Source organism: Chelonia mydas, chromosome 11 (assembly GCF_015237465.2).
Source record: "Chelonia mydas isolate rCheMyd1 chromosome 11, rCheMyd1.pri.v2, whole genome shotgun sequence".
In the NCBI taxonomy this organism is placed as follows: Eukaryota; Metazoa; Chordata; order Testudines; family Cheloniidae; genus Chelonia; species Chelonia mydas.
Window position 1 is genome coordinate 3,137,818 of NC_051251.2, and position 19,142 is coordinate 3,156,959.

The 19,142-nt window shown below is 61.4% G+C and overlaps 1 protein-coding gene across 13 annotated transcripts in view; it reads left to right on the forward strand.

Moving 5' to 3' along the window:
- Positions 1 to 19,142, forward strand: part of TNS1 (tensin 1) — a 283,525-nt gene that overhangs the window by 69,374 nt on the left and 195,009 nt on the right. For 2 of the 13 annotated variants that reach the window (XM_043525440.1, XM_043525444.1), the window contains exon 1: positions 5,852 to 5,929. The exons of the other annotated variants lie outside the window; for them this stretch is intronic. The gene's annotated coding sequence lies outside the window, so the exon portion shown is untranslated. Of the gene's footprint in view, positions 1 to 5,851; positions 5,930 to 19,142 lie in introns of those variants that run through there. 13 annotated transcript variants of the gene reach the window in all.

Consider the following 19,142-nt stretch of genomic DNA (forward strand, 5'->3'; position numbering starts at 1 on the left):
AAGCTCGGCACCCACCCACACACACACACACACACACAGTATCGGCGCATACGCGTGTAATATGCACTTAATACAGAGCAAAGAGAGAGCAGAGAGCCCAGATTCCAGACTGGGGGCGGGTCGGCCCTTCGGTTTTTGGGACTCGGGGTACATAGCCATTAGCGCCGAAGCTCTGTGGGGGTTACCGAAGGGGGCTCCCCTGTGCCGGTATGGCATTGGTGCCCAGGGGGGTGCTCCGTGCGCTGTGCTTGGGTACAGCCGAGGCCCTGCCGGCTCCTGGGGATCGGAGGCTCTGGTACCCCTTGGTGTCCTGGCTGAATTCCTCTTGGAAATTCAATTGGCAAGGCCACCTCTCTACCATCTGCAACCCGGGCCTGTCTTGCCGGAAGGGCTGGGGGACTGGAATCCCTGACACGTGTGTGTGACCCCCCGAGGGTCGCCAGCCCCCTGGGCCGGGGCGTCGTTCACTTCCTAGCCTGCGGTGCCGTGCAGCGTTGGTGGCCGAGGCTCCGTTTCGGGGCTGGGTGGAGCGATCGCAGCGCGCCCGATGGCTCCTTTCACGTTGCCTTCCCCTGGGCCCTCTGGCCCTGGGCTATTTTCATCGCTCAGCAGCTGGAAGTGGATCCAAGCAGTTTGTCGTCGTCCCCCCCGCCCCCGACCACCCCGGCTCGGTGTTTGTCTGACAGCGATTCTTACAAGGGAGAGAGGGGTGCCTGGATGCAATCAAGGCGGGGAGTCGTGCAGGGTGCTGCCCTGGGACTGGATCCATTGGCCACTGGAGCCTGGTTGCTTCCCAAATTCCAGGATGGAGGGAGCATGGGAAGGGGCGATCGGTGACCCAGCCCCTCCTGGGATGCTGAGAATGCTCACGTGTTTAGTGGACGATTTTGGAGAGGTGCCCCCCTGCCCCGCCCCCATCCCCGGGGCCTCCGGGAAGGGAAGGCCTCTGTGTCCTTCCGGATGCTGCTAGCTGGCGCCGAATCCATGGAACGGACGATCCTTCTGCATTGATTTTTTATATAGTGCTTTTCATGGGGCCGGATCACTGGGTAGGGGGAGTCATAGCAGGAATGGGAGGGGGGCAGATCATGGTCTCTGGGCCTAGTCCCAGCACACGAGCCGGGCCCAGGGGTTTCCTGTTCGGATTGGTTCAGGGGAAGGGGTCTCCCAAGCAGGTCCTTGGTAGCTGCTGTCTCCCCCCAGCATCGCGGGGCATAGCTGGATCTTTATAGCCCCAGATCATGGCCTGGCCCCGCCCGCCCGCCTCTCCCGCCTGCTGGCATAGAGTATCGCTCTGTGGGACACCCCTGTGAACCTGCAATGCTGGTTCACTGCGTCCTGCCTTCGCCTGGCACTACCCTGCCAGTTCTGCTGGCTGTCGGGCCTGCCACACAAATGGTGGGAGGACAGGATTAATCTCCCCCTAGTCCGTATGTACAGAGACTGTTTCACCTGATTGGGTGCAGCTGGTTCTGGGGAGGAACCCAGTAGCCATTTATAAAAGGGCAAGCAAGGCTACTCACAACCTGTCTCCACCTGATGTTGGAGGGGAAACTGGGGTGGGTGCAGGTTGGAATTGAGCCAGGGGATCTTCAGTGACCATGCGGGCTTATTTCTTCAGGCGATTTTTACTGGAAATGTCAGTTTTGCGCCTTGGCGTGCCTCGCACAGCTCAAGGTTTACAGCAGCTGCGTGCAGGACGATATCTCCACTGGCAAAATCCAAGGGGCTGCAGGTTGTGGCCGACTCGGTTTCTTAGCAGCCCCCACCCCCATTATGTTTTGGGGGTGGGGGCAGACCAGTGGAGAGTCCAGCGTGAAATACCCAATTTGTCCCAGTCAGGTTACTGTGGATAGCACAGGACGCCTGGGTCTATTCCTGACTCTGCCACTGCCTGCCTTTCTTGGGCAAGTTAGTTCGCCTCTTTGAGCCGCAGTTTCCGCTTCTGAAAGACAGGGCTCATAGATACCTGCCTCCCAGGGGGGCAGTGGCTGGGCTGCTCCTGTTCGTGCTGCCGAACTCTCTGGGCAGGGGAGTGCTGTGGCAGGGCTAAGGTGCCTGTTCCGGGGGAGGTTTGAGTGGTTGCTTTCCCCTGGAGCAACTCCCAGCCACCACTGCCCAGGCTGGGTGGAAGATGTATCCCATCCTTCCCGGGGGGATTCAGCTGCTCTAATTCTGTTTTCTGACACAGCGACCCTGACCACGGTATTGAGAGGGGGCCACAGGTTAGATTAAAAGGCCTGGAAGGAGCTAGTTACCCTTCGCCAGCTGCTCCCGGCTGCAGGGGTGCAGGTCCTGGTCAGTTGGAGACTGTGTGGCTGCAGTGAGTATAAAGGGAGAAGATTTTATGGAGGCGGCTGGATGCAGACAGGCACCAAGTCCAGACTGCGTGGCCATGCGGGGTCTGTCTCAACGCTAGCCTGGAGTCAGCAGGCAGGGAATGGGCTGCCGGCTGCCGTACATAATGTCCTGGCCACATGTGCACCCGAAAGTCCCCAACCCCTTTGCGGTGAGGCTGTCCTCACGGCGTCCGCAGAGCACTTGGAACCGGGAGGTACCCGGCGGTTCATCCCAGAGCCAGACTTCTCGCCCTGCCGGGCCCCCTGCGATTGGGCTAGCGAGCGACCGGCTGGGTGCTGGTTCAGACTCTGCATTCTCTGGGGAGCCCAGTTCTTCTCTGCAGCGGGAACGTGGCCGTGCAGCTCTGCAAATTGTGCATGAGCATGAAAATCCACTGCCTGTCTGTTAATGTTTATTGGCCTGGCTTGCCAAGCAGCCCGTGGCTTCTCTGCACTTAGCTGCGGCCGGGGGGGAGGGATAAATATTGCATGGCTTGCAGGCCAGCGTGGGAATGGCCGGTTCTGCCCCCCGGGGGTACCCGGCTGCCGGTTTGCATCCGCTCGCTCTGAGAAGCAGGCTCTGCTGTGGTTTGGAGCCCCCCAGCCCTTTCTCTCTGCCCTCTGAAGGCCACGGTCTGATCCGTGTGGTCGGGGGAGCTCACGGGGCAAGGAAGGTGTGTGCGTCCCATGGACCCTGCCCACAGACCTCAGGCCAGGTATACAGGAACCAAGGGGCCAGGCTAGGAGAAAGGCCGGCAGTCCTTGGCGCGTTCCTTCGCTGACTGGGCCTATACTGGAGTCCTGTGGCCAATAGACTGACCATCCCCTCTGGCTGAGTCCCTTCATGGGCTGGAGGATCCTGCCTTGCCATCTGTCGGGAACAGGCTGGATTTCTCATTAGCTCAGTCTTCTGAGGAGGTTGGGAATCTGCCCAGTCTAGTCTCCAGGGATCGATATTGTCATGATACCGCGCCCCGGATCCCACGTCCTGAGCTCTCAGGCTCGTGGGCCAGCTGACGTGTCCCCAGGTCGTGTCCTGGCTCGTGCCCATGGTGACTGGCACAGCGCTGTCCATGTGAAAGACGCACATTGTGCCCTAATTCCCCCTGTCTCTCCCCGCCCCAGCGGCAGCCCTCCAGCGCCCTCCGTCCCCAGGGGATAGACGCTGGCCGGTGCCTAGTGGGGGCGCTGGTGGACTGCGGGGCCGTCTCTTTAAAAGGACAGCTTTGGTGCCCGTCCTGCCTTTGGAGACGGGGGCAAATGGGCACAGAGCTGTGAAGGAAGGTGCAGGACAGGCGAGGCACATCGGGGTGTGTTCCTGGAGTGGCGGAGGGTGGGCTAGGAATCCCAGTCCCCTTCCTGAGCCAGCACGGCCGGGACCTGGAGCGGGATCAGCCACTGGGCCTGGAGGGGCATAATGAAGCTTTCTAAAGGCTGGTTTTTGGCAGGAGGGGGAGATTTCTCGCTCCCACCCTGTGGGGTGTCCAGAGGTGCTGAGCAATCCAGCTGTCCCCACGATGACCCACGCTGCTCCCTCCTGCCTGCTCTTCCTGCCCACTGGAGCGTTGGGGAGAAGAGGGGCTGGGCAGGGCACCAGCTTGAGACTCACGAGACCTGGGTTCAAGTCCCTGCTCTGCCACAGACTTCCTACGTGACCCTGGGCAAGTCACTTAGCCGCTTGGTGCCTCAGTTTCCCATCTGTGCAATGTGGCTAAAGAGCCCTGTCTCACAGGGGGCTGTGAGGCTAAATACACAGAGCGGGGGAGGCGTTCAGATCTTATGATAAGGGGGTACATGCACACCCTAGCTATCCGGATCTGCCAGCCTCCTTGCCCGCCCCAGGGAGCGGAGCGTTCCTCACGGAGCATTCTCTAGCGTCTTGGCCAATCTGGGTCTCAATGAGCCAAGCACCGAGGCTTCCGCCCCTGCCCGTGGGAGATGGTTCTTGCCTCATGGAGCTCGAGTCTGGAAGTTTTGTCCCTGGGATTCCCCTTCAATTGTGCTTTGTTTCCTGCTGGTTCTTCCCCCTGGGCCCACCTGCGCAGCCCCCTCTGCGCCGCGTCCGTATTTGCCAAGCCGCTGCCGGACTCCGAGCAGGCCGAGGGCCTGGTGCAAAGGTCGCGGCCGCTTCCTGCTTCCGCTTTTTCCACTCGAGCAGCCAAGGCCAGGGCCGGGGAGGGGGAATGTGGCTCTGTCGGGGCTGCGGAGAATGGCTGAGGAAGGACAAGAGCAGGGTGTTCGGGGGGGTGGATTTTGCAAAGCCCATCTGCTCTCTCAGCCAGGAGCCTGGGTTCGCGCCAGCCATCCCCAGCTGAGCCAGTTACCTACCGGCCTGGTGAGGCCCTCAGGAGTCATCCTCGTTGGCGCTGCCCCCCCCTTGTGTGCTAGCTAAGGGGCAGCGGGGTGGCCTGCTCTGGGCAAACATTGCCAGTGTGGCCTGCATGGGTCTCGGCTCGTCGTCCCGGGAGCACGTGCATCAACGTGGGATCTTTGGTTCCCAGAGGCCCTTGCTGCGGCTGCTAGGGTGGGGCGCAGCATCCCCCCATTCGCAGCCTCTCCGGCGTCCTGGCCCTGGCGCGGGCAGAGAGGCTGGGGATGGAACCCGAGGTGCGTGCGAAGTGGGCGTCCCTTCCGTGCCTGGGGTCGCTCCATTAGCCGGCGGCAGCAGTAGGGGGCTGTTATCCTCCAGCCCACCGGCCCCAAGCGGGGCACGTGACGCGGCTTGTGCCAGTGTGGTGTGTCTGCCACCCAAACATTGCAGCCTTGTGCCAGGCCTCGAGAGTCCTGAAGGGACCAGAGGAGAAAGGGAGGGTGATGCAAGGTGCCCAGCCCCGGCCCGACTGCTGGGAAGCAAAGAACGCCAACCCTGCCGGCTATAGGGCCCAGGAGCCCTGACTCTCGGCCCCCTTGGAGATGGCTGCTGTGTCTCAGACAATTAGGCTACCGCCTGAGGGGGGCAGGGCTGCCCCCTGAATTGAGGAATTTCAGTCCGGTGGGAAACGGACGGGCCACTAGACACGTGTCCAGTCAAAGCAGGCGGGCGCTGGCTCCCCCGTGGCACAGAACCGGTGCCAGTGAGGACAAGGGGAGGCGGTAGCCCTGCCCCCATCAGGCTGTTGAGGGGGTACCTCCTTCCCGCCCCTAGCCCCCCCTCAGTGAAACGATCGCTGATTTCTCCAGTGCCGTCTCCTTGCTGGTACCGACTTGGCCTTCCCGTTGTAGCCAGGCCAGGGGTAGAGAAAACCAGCGGTGCCCCAGGTAGCACCAGTAGGGGGCGCCCTCGAGCGGGGGTGGGGGGTGTTCGTCTCCGCCCCCCACCCCCCCTGCACCTTGCACTGCCTTCCTGGAGCCGTGCAGAGGACACTGCTCCTCGCTGGCCCGCAGCCACAAGCTGCTTGTTGTTGCAAAATATCCCGCCCCCACCCCCACCCCCACCGAAATCTAAGCTAATGGCCATTTGTACATTATTAAACAGGCTGCTGGCGAGCGTCCAGCGGCGCCCGGGAGCCGAGGGGCAGTGCCTGAACGCTGAGTTCTGAGACAAACAATTGCCCCAGGCGCTCGGGACAGCGGGGAGAAGCTTGGAGCAGGTATGGGGGGCCCCGGACCGGACCTTCGCCCCAACCCTGGGCACGGCCCTACTGCCCGCCAGCGAGGGGGCGGGAAAGGCACAGAGCGCGGCCGGAGACCCAGCGCTGGTTCTCCCTCTCTCTCGTGTGCAACCCCCCCAACAGTTCGCTCTTCGTACCGCCGGGTGTGCAGGGGACCCGCCCCCAAGCGCCCTGCACCAGGCTTGGAAGGGGGCGGTGGGGCTGCTCCCTGCCCCGCTGCACAGACCCAGTGCCGGCGTCCAGCTCCAGTCAGCAAGGGAACCCAAGTCCAGGGATGGGGGACTGGTCGCTCTCCAGCTCCCAGGGCAGCGGGTAGCTCGGGGAGGGTCATGCAGCCAGGTCTTGGGAGCAGGACAGGGCCGTGTGCCGCCAGCATCACCATTGGAGTCACCCTCCTCCTTACAAGCCTGTTTCCGGGGTCGTTTCTGTGCAAGGGATCGCTCGCTTGTGAATGTCTTGTGGGTGCCGTGGGGCAGGGCTACCCACGGGTTACCGCGGGGGTGGGGCAGGGCCAGAGCAGGGGCGATGGGAAATAGCCATGCGTGGCTGGAGCGTTGGGTGCCGGATGGCACATGCCACAGGGTCTGGGCAAGCTCTGCCCCTGCCATGCATCGTGGGGGGTCAATGCTGGGGGGAGGGAGGGGACAGCCATGCAAGCCAGGCTTAGAGGAGCAATGCTAGGCTGCTTGGGTGTACCCCAGCTCCATGGGGGAGTGGGCAGGGGTCGGAGGAGGGGCGCCAGTGCCAGGAACTAGCACAAGGGCACTAGGCCACCAGCAGCGCCTGGCGTCGCCCGCGTTTCTCTGTCCGGGAACCTGGCTCGGGCCAAGCTGGGGGCAGTGACGGGGAGGCCGCGGCGCCTGGAAGCCTTCACCCCAGCAGCAAGCCGTGCCTGGCAGGGTCGCTCGCTGGATTCCTGCCGCTGCTCCGCCCAGGTGCTCCCTCTGGCCCCGGGCTCCAGGCCTCTCGCGGGGGCCGGCGGAGCAGCGTTCATGGGTTCCGGAGCTGCCATTCCGTGGGCATGCCCGGGCCATGACACAGGCTCCGTGGCGCGTCCAAACCCACAGAAAGCCAGCGGCACAGGCCTCCCGTGTCCCAGTCCGGTGCTCTAACCACTAGACTCTGCTGCCTCGTTAGGCCGCCATCCCCCGGGGGCGGGGGTGGAACGGTGACCTGTGACACTCCGGCCTAGGGCTGAGCCTGTGTCCATCGACCGCAGGGGCCATTAGAGACCCCCTGCCCAGGCCCAAGCCGGCTGATGTTGCAGCAAGTTCCTCCCTCGTGCCCGCCGTTCCCCTCCTCTCTGGACGGAAAGGTAGCAACCCCGTTGGTCTCCACAACACGGGCCGGTGGCTGGCCGGGGCTTTGTGCGCTGAGGAATGCAGGAATGTGTGTCCTTGTGCTGCTGAGTGGGCCCGGCTGGTGCCGCGGCTCTGGGTAGCAGGGGTCAGTCGCACCCTCCCTGCGCGGGCAGGTCGTGTTTACTCAGTACGGGGGGTGTGTATGTGGGGGGGGAAGGCGGGGCGTTGTCGCTGCAAAGATATTCGGCGGCTGTCTGAGCTCCAGGGGGTCACTCGGCCCCGGAGAAAAGTCGGGCCGTGGCTGCGGGGGCTTGGCATCGGCCCCAGCAGCCCGGAGCCCATCTCGTGCCCAGAGTCGCTGTGCGTGTCGTGTCACGGTGCCTAGGCAGCTCCGCAAGCCGCCCCGGGGGGTGGGAGCAGTGCAGGCTGACGCCCCACCTGTGCTCTCTGCTACCTCCAGCCTGTGCAGCCCCCCCAGCACCTGCAAAGCGCCCAGAGGTGTTTCACCCCGCCCCCCCAGTCAACCCGAACTCGCCCTGCTGGGGGAGCTGCGGAGGGACTGCGTGGGCGGGGACCAGGATGCAGGCTGATGTCTCACCGTCTGGGGTGACGTGATGGTTCCTCCTACATGGTCTGGGGTTTTCGGCAGGGATTGTTTGGGGATGAGTCACCCGACTGGGAGAACTCGGCCCCACCTGCCCTGCAACGGGGGGGCGGGAATGGCTCCCCGGCCCCCTCTTACACACCCCAGCTGGGACCGTGGAGCCCCCAGCAATCACCTGCTTCTGTGAGCCCCCAAGCAGCGGGGCAGCTCCTGACCACAGCCTTTGGAAGAGGTTTGGGACCTCAAACACGACTCTGTGGGCAGAGCTGCCCCATCGCCCAAGCCATGCAGGGCGGCAAGCCGTCCTGGACTTGTGGGAAGCGTGGGGCAGGGAGCCAGGAGATGTGGATTTTATTGCTGATGCCATGAGAGAGTCACTGAGCGCCCGGTGCCTCGGTTTCTCTGTCAGTGGCTTGAGGATGCTGCTGGCTCTCCCGTGGAAGCACTGAGACCGAATGGGTGAAAAAGTGCGAAGCCAGCAGGGCCGAGGGGACCCCTGGGTGCAGTCAAGAGTTTAATCGCGAACATGTGGGTCTCCAGACTCCGTCCCATTGCAAGGATAGTCCTTTCTTCTATCTGTTCTTCTTGGGGCACGGGCAGGCCTAGCGCCGATCCTTAGCTGCTTTGCGACCGTGAAGGGGATCTTTCCTTGCCACACGGTGGAGCTGTCTGAGTGCGCAGGACCAGAGCAGCCCTTTACCTGCAGAAGGCCTGGTGGCAACTCGGCCATCTGCGCCCCCTCCGGAAATCAGTGATATGTTGTAAATCTTTTTAGAAGGAAATGCCCTGCCAGGCCCCAAACTCCCCCCACAACCCGTCCCCTGTGAATCGCTCAGCTAATCAGGATGGACTAATCCAGTCTAGGAGCTGCTGATGCTGGGGACTCCAAAGGGAGGGGGACCCTGCATCGCGAAGGCACCTGGCCATGCCGTGTTGTGCTCTGGGTGGGACGGGGGGAAGAGCTCTCGACCCAAACAGCGGGCCGCTCCTGTCTTGGAGCACGTGAATTGCTGGCTCTTGGGGCGTCAGTCCTGACTAGCGCAGAAGCTGTTGTTAATTGCAGGAATGTGTCCGTGTTTGGTATGCATCCAGCGTTAGATCGAGAGCCACAGCAGATGTACCTTGGCATGAGCAATCAATGCTAAGGAGGATTTTCCTTCCCCTTGCAGCTGGATCTCAATTCAGGTACCACCCCACCATCCTAACCTGGGCATGGGTTTCTAGCGGGAGCTTTCCTCTCTGATCTCGCTGGCGCTTGCATCCTTTGCTTATCATCAGCAGGCTGGGCAGCAGTTCCCCTCCGCCCCATCAGTGATGCCATGGTCTAGCTAGAAACAGCCCCGTAAACAGCCATGTTAAAGTCGGCGGCTCTCCCTGTTGGGCTGGGCTTGCAAGAGCCCCGTCGGCTTCTTCGCTGTCTCCACCAGCACCTGTTCTAATGCTGGGTGTGGAGCATCCGTGCAAACGGAGGGGCTTGGAAGCAGGGTCCTGGCCCTGGTCCACATGTTTCTGGGTGGCCCCAAATGTCCACCCGCGATGGTCACCTCTGAGTGTCTTGTTCTGGGGTGGGAGTAGTTCTCGGCCTCGGTTCTCCGCTCGGTTACACCGATTCCATGGCAAATGGAAGCGGCTGGCGTAACGGAGAGGGGAAGGGTGGCCACAGCATTGACCCCGGGCGTGTGCTGGGGGCAGCTGTCTCAAGGCAAGCTCGCGGCGGTGGTCCTTGCCTGGCACGGCCTTTCAGGACATCGGCCTTCAGCGGGATTGGTGGCCCAGAGCAGTGATGAGAGACACCTCCCAGAAAACAGGCCCCTCCTTTGCTTCAGCAGTGCCTAGAGGAGTCAGGCAGGTAGTGTGGGTAGGGGGGCAGTCTCCATCCCATTCGAGGAGAAGAAGGGTGGATAGTGAAGAGAACAGCTGGGCCACCTGGGGATGAGATGTACCGGGAGATCCGGGGGTCGGAGAGGACTCAGAACGTGGGCTTCCCCTAAAAACGTACCGAGACGCCCCTCCTCTGGCCGGCGGGGAAGCAACGGGTGGCAGAGAGGGATTTGAATGAAGAGACGGTGATCTGATGTGGAATATGATGGGTGGGCCTTGCGTGCAGGTAGGACTGGAGGTGTCACGAGGATCCTTGACACGGAACCCACTGGGTGAAACAGCTGCTGTCCTGGGATTCCCACGTTACAAGCCACATCCTCCGGGGAAGAAGACATCCAGAGACAGAGTAACCCTTTCCCTGCCCATTAACCTGCACCACCAAACCCTGCAGGGGGAGATCTAGCCTCTGTACAGGGAGAACAATATTTGGGAACGGACCTGGGTTATAACCCAGCAATCGCCTTTCCGTTCATTAATCTGGAACCTGTCGCCCTGTGTGTATTTACGCCCGCTGGTTGGGCCCGGTTGTTTATCCACATGGGGTCCGGCATGTCCCAGGATTTTCTGGCCCCTTGGAAGCTATAAAGTTTCCTGCAATTTCCCAAGAAAATGCGGCTTGCAAGGCCGAGCAAGCAGCTGCTGGAATCTCTGGAATCTTGTCAGACCCTGAGAGGCACGCAGCATGACGTCGTGCACAGCTCCCGCTGGTCAGCTCGCTTGTACCCCTAGAGCCACGAGAGAGAATGAGTGACTCGCTTATCGCGCCGAGGTGACCAGAGCCCTCGACGAGCTTCACTCCAGTGCTGACATGCAGCCACCTCTGGGGTGGAACGCAGCTGGCAGGAAGCAGGCTGCTGCATCTCAGTGTGAATGCAGGGGGGAATGTAAAGGAGGCAACATTGGAATTTGGCAGGACTCCAGGTGTTGACAGCCTTGCTCCTGGGGGAAAGCCCGGCGTCTGCAACGATTACAAGACGGCAGGGGCCTTAGCCGTGCACCTCCTCTGAAAGGCCCCTCCGCTGCGTCCTGTCTCCACAAGGAAGAGCGCCCCGTCTTGGGTTGGTCTCCTGCATTGCTCGGGGTTTTCTTCCCCTTGGAAGGGTCTCACATGAGTGCTGGCCCAGGCCCAGTGTGTGAGGTGTGCCCCAGGCTGTCCCTGCGAATGCAGGCGTGGCTGTCCAGGCTGGACGTGGCAGGCTGATTTCTGTGGTTCGTATCCTTTTTAATTCGCAGGGATTTGAGCTCTTCTCCAACGGCTGTTCAGACCAGCTCAGGAACGACCTAGGCACTGGCCCCGCCCATCTGGCCTTGCTTCCACCGTGGAGCTCGCTCGGAACGTGTTACAAACCTCTCGTGGGCTGGGGTGCGCTCCCCGAGATCACCAAGCTGGCGCTCTTCCCATCACCGGCCTGCCTACGCACCACGGGCTGCAATGCACCAGGGCTCGCATAGCTAGCAGGGAGGACACCAGAAAACTCCCCCAGCTTTGGAGTTCCACCCCGTGACCCCCGACCTTCCCACTGTATCTTCCATTCGAGTCAATGGCAAAACTCCAGTGCACGCAGGATCAGGCCCTTATATCCCCACCCGAGCATGGGCTGGGGGAAGTGGAGTTGGACTGAACCCCGGATTCCCCAGGGGCCAGGTGCAGTCTTCGCCCCCATTGCAGCCTAAGAACCGCCTCGTGCATGGTGCTGTACAAGGCGCACTGACCGTCCCCTGGCCCAGAGGTCTGATGGGCAGATGCCGCATCAGCGTCACTGGAGCCACGTTGTGACCCCAGTGGGGGATCCAGCCCTGATCCCCATGCAGCATGCGGGGTGTGTGCCGGGGGGAGTGACACGTGAGCCAGATGGGGCAGGGATGCGAACAGCTGGGCCGTGATCAGTGCAGGGATGGGGGGAGTGCTGTCAACCTGCCCGTGGTGCCCATGCTCCAAATCCTGGCGCCGCGGCCACCTTCGAGATTCTTGTCCTGGCCTCTCACAGCCTTGCCCTGCCCTGCTCCCTCCTCTCCTGCTCTCTCTGCTCCAGAAGCCGTGCCAGCCTGGGTCATCGCTGTCTCCCGCCGCTGGCCCCGGGCCCTCCCCCAGTTGGTCTGCACCCCCACGTTGCTCCGTCCTGTCTCCTCTTGAGACCCCCTACTTCCCCGACACATACAACAGCTTGGCCCCGGTCCCATGGGGAGGTGGAGGGGCAGATGGGTTCAGCTCAGGGGTATTTAGTTAATTAAAAGACAGTGGCACTGATGTGTACAAGTGCCTGCTTGTATCCCTCGCCTGTTGTGCGTCTGCGCTCTTGGAGGCAAGGGCTGGGTCTTCCCGTGTGTTCAGCCCCTGCCTTGCACAGGATGGGTGCCGGCAGAGGACAAATTCACTGCAATAAGAAATCCATGAAATTGTCTGAATGGGCCACCTGTGGGCCAGGCCATGTGAGTTTGGGGGTGCAGTGCAGGCTAGAGCGCGGCAGGGGGGCTGAGCTGTCCAGGAGGTGGCTGATGGACAGACACTGAGCTCAACAAAGAGAAGGTTAACGGGTGACTTGATTACAATTTATAAGTATCTACATGGGGAATATATATTTCATAAGGGGCTCTTTGATCTAGCAGAGAAGGGTCTAACAGTGGTTGTCAACCTGTGGCCTGTGGACCCCTGGGGGTCTGCAGACTATGTCTAAGATTTCCAAAGGGGTCTGTACCTCCATTCAAATATTTTAGGGGTCTGCAAATGAAAAAAGGTTGAAACCTGCTGATCTAACAAGACCCAATGGCTGGAAGTTGAAGCTAGAGAAATTCAGACTGGAAGTAAGGCATAAATTTGGAAGAGGGAGCGATTTACCAAGGGCCATGGTGGATTCTCTGTCTGTGGCTATGTTTAAATCAGGCCTGGCTGGTTTCCTAAAGGATCTGCGCTAGGGATGATTTGGGGGCTGTTCTCTGGTCTGGATTACACAGCAGGTCAGATGAGACAATCCCAGCTGGAATCTGTGGGTCTGGTGTAAACCCACCGAGCCCCGCTGAGTGTGGTGTCTCTGGTGAGGCATGTTCGTTTTAGTTCCTTCCTCTGAGCCTGACCCCGACCTCTCCGGTTTGTCTGTTCCTTCCCTCCGGTTCACCTGCTCTGTGGGATAAGTTATGAGCTGTCTGGGGCCGTGTGCTGCGGTGCGTGTCTGCCCAACGCAGGTGGTGCAATAGGTGTCTTTATCCTTGGGTTCCCAGGAGTTACTGCAACATAAATACTACCTGGCTCACACTGGCTGTGGGGTCTGGCCAGGGACCTGGCTCCCCTTGCGGGAGTGGAAAGGGTGCGTGGAGGAAGGGAAATGTCTTCTCACGGGGCTGCTCGTTGGTGAGCAAAGCCATGAAGGCTGTATGGCTCCTCTGCCTTGGCTGAGGCTTTCCGTAGGATGCAGCTGGGGATGGGAAGTAGGGTAGGAAGCGGGCGGGAGATGTTAAGCAAGGTTTTGGCCTGGCGTCCGTGCGTTACGTCACTGTGCCCAGGAACAAACCCAGGGCAACGTGAGGGTCGTCGGGAGTTGCAATGGAGGTTTCTCCTCTGGCTTGTTTTCAGTCCGACCCTTTGCCCCCGTGAGCAGCAACGCAGACCCGTAACCTCTGGGCAGAAGGGCAATGGTTCGCCCCATCCCTAGTGACAATGGGGTCTCTCACTGTGGCTGCCCAGAGGCACCTGGGATCCTGCCAGTGTCCATGTGCCAGGCTGGTGCCCGGGGGGAGGTCTCTGCGCTTGCTCATGCCATTCTGTCTCTAGGCAATCGCTGGCAGAAGGGCGTGCTGCTCGGCAGGATTTCCAATGCTCTTAGCCCCGAGTCTGTATGTTGGGCTGGAAAGGGGAGGCCCTTGCCTCCAGGGTGGAGTGCTTGATAGTCACAGGAACCATGGCAGGTGTCCAGACGATGAACCATCTGGCCTGGGGATCCTGGAGACGGTCTCTGGCTGGAAAGCAAGATCCTACTCCTTCCAGACCTGGCTGGGCTGGGCTGGGCTGTCAGCCTCTGGCCTGATCCAGTGGGGAGATTCCTGTTGACCTCAGCGGGCTTTGTGTCAAACCCATAACTGCCAGCAGCCGTCTGTGTCTGTGCTCTCCAGCCCTCAGTTCAGCCCAATGGGAGCCAAATGCAGCGACGCTGGCAGTCTCTTAGCCAGCTCCTATGTCTGCTGAGGGAACTTGCTGAGCAGCAGGGAGATCCCTTCCCTCTCCCCTGAGGGGGCCACCTCTGGAGCATCCCCCAGCCCCTGCCCACCTGGGGAGTGAGGGGCCAAAGCTTGAGCACCCCCGGTTGTTTTGTTTTGCTGCTTATACCTGTGGTGGGGATGTGGCTGGAACCAGAGAGGCCCTCCGGCTAGCTCAGAGCCCAGAGAGCTTTCAGCACCAGATTTTGGTCAGGTCTTGGGTCCTAACCCCCCGCCAGCGGTTCGCAAACTATGGGGCGGGCCTCCCAAGGGAGGCATGGGAAAATGTCAAGCGAGGAGCGAGCTCTGTGGGTGTTTTTTGAACGGCTCTGGCTGCCATTCCCAGGGGGCTGGGGCTCATGCAGAAGGGCCGTGCACTCCTAGGAGGCAGAGATAAAGGGGACAGCCGGAGCCCCACCACCCAGGCTTGGGCTCTCCTTCCTCACCCCCAATCCTCACACGCCAATCACCTATAGGCAGAGGGGCTCTGGCTGTCAGACCTGGGTTGGCAGCAGCAGGGCAGAAATAACGGTGTCAATGAGGCACAAAGTCCCATTGTGAAAAGTGATATAGTTGAGTATCACTTTTCACATTGCCACCCTTCTGTGCTGCTGCTCTCCCCTCTGCCTTGGGAGCTGGGCGCCCCACCAGCAGCCGCTGCTCTCCGCTCTGCCTTCAGAGCTGGGTGCCCGGCTGGCAGCCGCTGCTCTCCCCTCTGCCTTGGGAGCTGGGTGCCCCTCCAGCAGCCGCTGCTCTCCGCTCTGCCTTGGGAGCTGGGTGCCCCACCAGCAGCCGCTGCTCTCCGCTCTGCCTTGGGAGCTGGGTGCCCCACCAGCAGCCGCTGCTCTCCCCTCTGCCTTCGGAGCTGGGTGCCCGGCCAGCAGCCGCTGCTCTCCGCTCTGCCTTGGGAGCTGGGCGCCCGGCCAGCAGCCGCTGCTCTCCCCTCTGCCTTGGGAGCTGGGTGCCCCACCAGCAGCCGCTGCTCTCCGCTCTGCCTTGGGAGCTGGGTGCCCCACCAGCAGCCGCTGCTCTCCGCTCTGCCTTGGGAGCTGGGTGCCCAGCTGGCAGCCGCTGCTCTCCGCTCTGCCTTCGGAGCTGGGTGCCAGCCAGCAGCCGCTGCTCTCCCCTCAGCCTTCAGAGCTGGGTGCCCGGCCAGCAGCCGCTGCTCTCCGCTCTGCCTTCGGAGCTGGGTGCCAGCCAGCAGCCGCTGCTCTCCCCTCTGCCTTGGGAGCTGGGCGCCCGGCCAGCAGCCGCTGCTCTCCCCTCAGCCTTCAGAGCTGGGTGCCCGGCCAGCAGCCGCTGCTCTCCGCTCTGCCTTCGGAGCTGGGCGCCCGGCCAGCAGCCGCTGCTCTCCGCTCTGCCTTCGGAGCTGGGTGCCCGGCCAGCAGCCGCTGCTCTCCGCTCTGCCTTCGGAGCTGGGCGCCCGGCCAGCAGCCGCTGCTCTCCGCTCTGCCGTCAGAGCTGGGCGCCCGGCCAGCAGCCGCTGCTCTCCCCTCTGCCTTCAGAGCTGGACGCCCCGCCAGCAGCCGCTGCTCTCCGCTCTGCCTTCGGAGCTGGACGCCCCGCCAGCAGCCGCTGCTCTCCGCTCTGCCTTCAGAGCTGGACGCCCCGCCAGCAGCCGCTGCTCTCCCCTCTGCCTTCGGAGCTGGGTGCCCGGCCAGCAGCCGCTGCTCTCCGCTCTGCCGTCAGAGCTGGGCACCTGGCCACCAGCCGCTGCTCTCCCCTCTGCCTTCGGAGCTGGGCGCCCAGCCAGCAGCCGCTGCTCTCCCCTCTGCCTTGGGAGCTGGGTGCCCCACCAGCAGCCGCTGCTCTCCGCTCTGCCTTGGGAACTGCGCGCCCGGCTGGCAGCCGCTGCTCTCCGCTCTGCCTTCGGAGCTGGGTGCCAGCCAGCAGCCGCTGCTCTCCCCTTTGCCTTCGGAGCTGGGTGCCCAGCCAGCAGCCGCTGCTCTCCGCTCTGTGTTCAGAGCTGGGCGGTGGTGTATGTACTTTAGAAAACGGTTCCCTAATCCTTTAATGCACCTCATCTCAGCAGATTTCGAATGGAAACGGAGACTTGACTAGAGTAGCAACCAGACCGGCCTGGGCTGAGACAGCATCTTGCCAGCCCGGTGAGGATGGGGTTGCTCGATATCAGGATGGGGGATCTGTCAAGTTAGCCCTGGCAGTGGGGGGTTGCTCGATATCAGGATGGGGGATCTCTCGAGTTAGCCCTGGCGGCGTGGGGTGGGGAGAGGAGGGACGGTGGGAGGTGACACTTTGATGGGCCCAACAGATGCTGCTGTCTGGCTATGGAGCAGGTTGGGGTCTGTTGGATAAAATAAGTCCTCTCCTTGTGTCCTGCCTGCCTGTGGGGATGGGAAGTCCCCGGGGACGCCCTGTTCTTGGGAGAGACCCAGCTCATTCTGCAAAGAAGCAATCAGGGTTTGGGGAGGCAGCCTGGGCTTCTCCTGATGGAGCGGGGCTTGTGGGAGCTTGTCTCTGGCTAGCGGAGTATGGATGGGGGGAGACACAGGGCTGGGTTACCCAGCCTCTGACCCCTAGCCAAAATGTCCATCATTATTAAAGGGCTAATTTTCGGATGTGCTGAGCTCCGACACCCCCCGGCTGAAATCGATGGTGGTCTCTCTGCCAAATCGGCCCTGACGTTTACTTCAGTCATGTATGAAGTGCCCATCACCAAGAGGCATTTAAAAAACAAGTCAATACGTGAATAAGAGACTTGGCACAGTCTCCACCCTCCGTAGCCCGAGGATCTAGATCTGCCCGGAGCGGGAGACTGGAGCACAGAGGTGAAATGGCTGGGAGGGAAGTGGTCCCAACAGAGAGCCCTGCGGAGCGGCGGATGGCTGCTGTGCTGGGGAGCAGTCTCCAGCTGGGGGATCGCCAGCCTTGCAGGATCTAACCTGGGGACTTTCTCATCCGGAAGAGCTTGCAGGGGGTAGGTTCCCACTCTCTGTTATTTATCTGAGAATAGGTCTCTAACGGGATCCCATCTTGCATGGGAGATGCCTCCTCTTGGCCTCTGTGGCTGAGCCTGCAGTGAGAAGCAGAGGAACAGAAGCAAACCTTTTCACACTCGTTTAACTTCACTTTCCCCCCTCTCCTCCTTCCTTCCCCCTCCCTTCTTCTTCTTCTTCTTTTTTTAAAACACGTTGCCTAGTCCTGCTTTCAGAGGAAGCCATCAGATCTGCCCCTCGCTTACAAACCACAACTGGAACCAGATGTGCAGTAAAGCACACTGCGGAGAGGGAGGGAAAGCCGGGAAAGCTTGAGTCATCAATGGCTGGTTGTTTCTGGGGAGGCGGGCTGGGTTTGGGGACAGCCCGCGTGCAGAAAGGGAGCCAGCAGCAAAAAATGAATTAACCTGGCCAGGAGCGACGGGCTCCTCCAAGGAGAAGCCCGGGGCTGCAGTGGCTGTTGTAGCGACCGTGGCAAGGCGCGTGGGCGTTGTGAAGGTAGTTCTGTGGATTCCTTATTTGCGGCTGATTGATTGGTGCCCAAGCCAGACCCTGCAGCTGCCCGGATCGGATGAACGGTAACAGCTGGGGAGCACGGCGGCCAGTAACGAGGCCGTGTCCACGTCTCCTGCGGTGGCAGGTTAGCAGTGGGGTCGTGCGCTGCCTGAGAAGGAGAATCCAAGAGCTCAGCGCTGGAGCTGGGAGATCCTCGCAGTGTCGGGAGGGGGCAGTATTTGCAAAGCGGCTTTGGATGCCTGGCGGGGAGAGGACAGGAGACCTGGACTTTTAGACTTTGCCTAGAGTAGGAAAAATGGTCTCATTAAGGTACTGATCTGGCCCTCATTCCCTTTCCTCTGAGCACCCCCCAGCACTCAACGTATTTATCCTCAGGACACCCCGGGAGGTAATTCTGTCATTTGGGGAAACCGAGGCACAGAGCAGCTGAATGACCTACCCAAGGTCACAGATGGAGTCTGGCAGAGCAGGGAATTTGAACCCATTAAGTCCCAGGGCAGGGCCCTTACCAGTGGGACACCCTGCTTGGGTACAGCCCGGGCTTAGCTTGCTCACGCTGGGCAAGGAGCTGCAGCTGTTGGACAGCAGGGTCCTAGAGGCTGAGGTGTGTTGGGTCACGATCTACCGGGGCGCCGTGGTGCGGGGGTGGGGAGAATGATGCTCAGGGCGTTGGGTCTCTACGAACCGCCACGTGGCCAAGGGTCCGAGCTCTCCAAGAGGGAGGATTGCCCAGTGGTCAGAGCACCAGCAGGACTTCAGAGACCCGGGTTCAAGTCTTTGCTCTGGCAGAGGTGCCCTGTGACCTTGGGTAGGTCACTTATTCTCTCTGTGCCTCAGTTCCCCTCTGGCTGATGGGGGCGCTGGCGCTGCCCTGCCGCACGGGGGTGCAGTGAGAGTAAATACACTGAGGAGTGATGTGCCCAGATGCTGCGGTGATGGGGGGCCAGCCAAGCCCCCAGCATGGACAGACGGCGATACGACGTATTGCGCTGGCTGGGAAAGGCAGCTGGGGTTCGGCTGAGGCAGGGCAGACTAACCCCCAGCCAGCTCCCCTGCTTCTCCCCGAGGGCTGGATGGGGCTCGGCCCGATTCTGTGTCTGCGCCGGTTCCCCAAAACGTGGCGGGTTGGCTCCCTGTCTCCTGCCTTCCTCCCACCGCCCTCTCGTGTCTGCGGGTGGGCACTGCCCTCCCTCACTCCTGCTCTGTTCAGCGAGCGGCCGGTGTCTCAGCACAGACGTGCACGTTGGGCCAGTGAAACGTCGCCCTCTTCCCCTTGCCCCGTTGCCTTTCGTTCAGATTTTACAATTAAGTCGCTCTCTTCAGCTGCTGTCCAAAATACTGCGAAGCCAGTTTATATGCAACGACCGTAGGTAGTCGGGATGTTAGCTTGAGACCAGATAGCACCGAGGCCCAGCCCTGCTCAGCCTGGGAGAGCTGCCGAGCTTGCAGCCCAAGGAGGTACGGCTGCAGGCCCAGGCTTCGCAGAGGGCAACAGAAACAACGGAGAGGAAAAAGGGTAAATGTGACCAGCGTCTGTGTGTGTCGCACCATAACTGCCTGCCGCTGGGTGCGTCAGCTTGGACCCGATTCCCTTGCATGCTTTCCTGTCTGACAGGTCGTTCAAACTCCCAGCATCCAGCCAGTCACATGCAGGGATCCCCCTAAACCTCCCCCACCGCTCCACTTCCCCTGATATTGGCGAGTCCCTGCTGGCACCAGCTCCAGATCTTACCAGGATGGGCGGG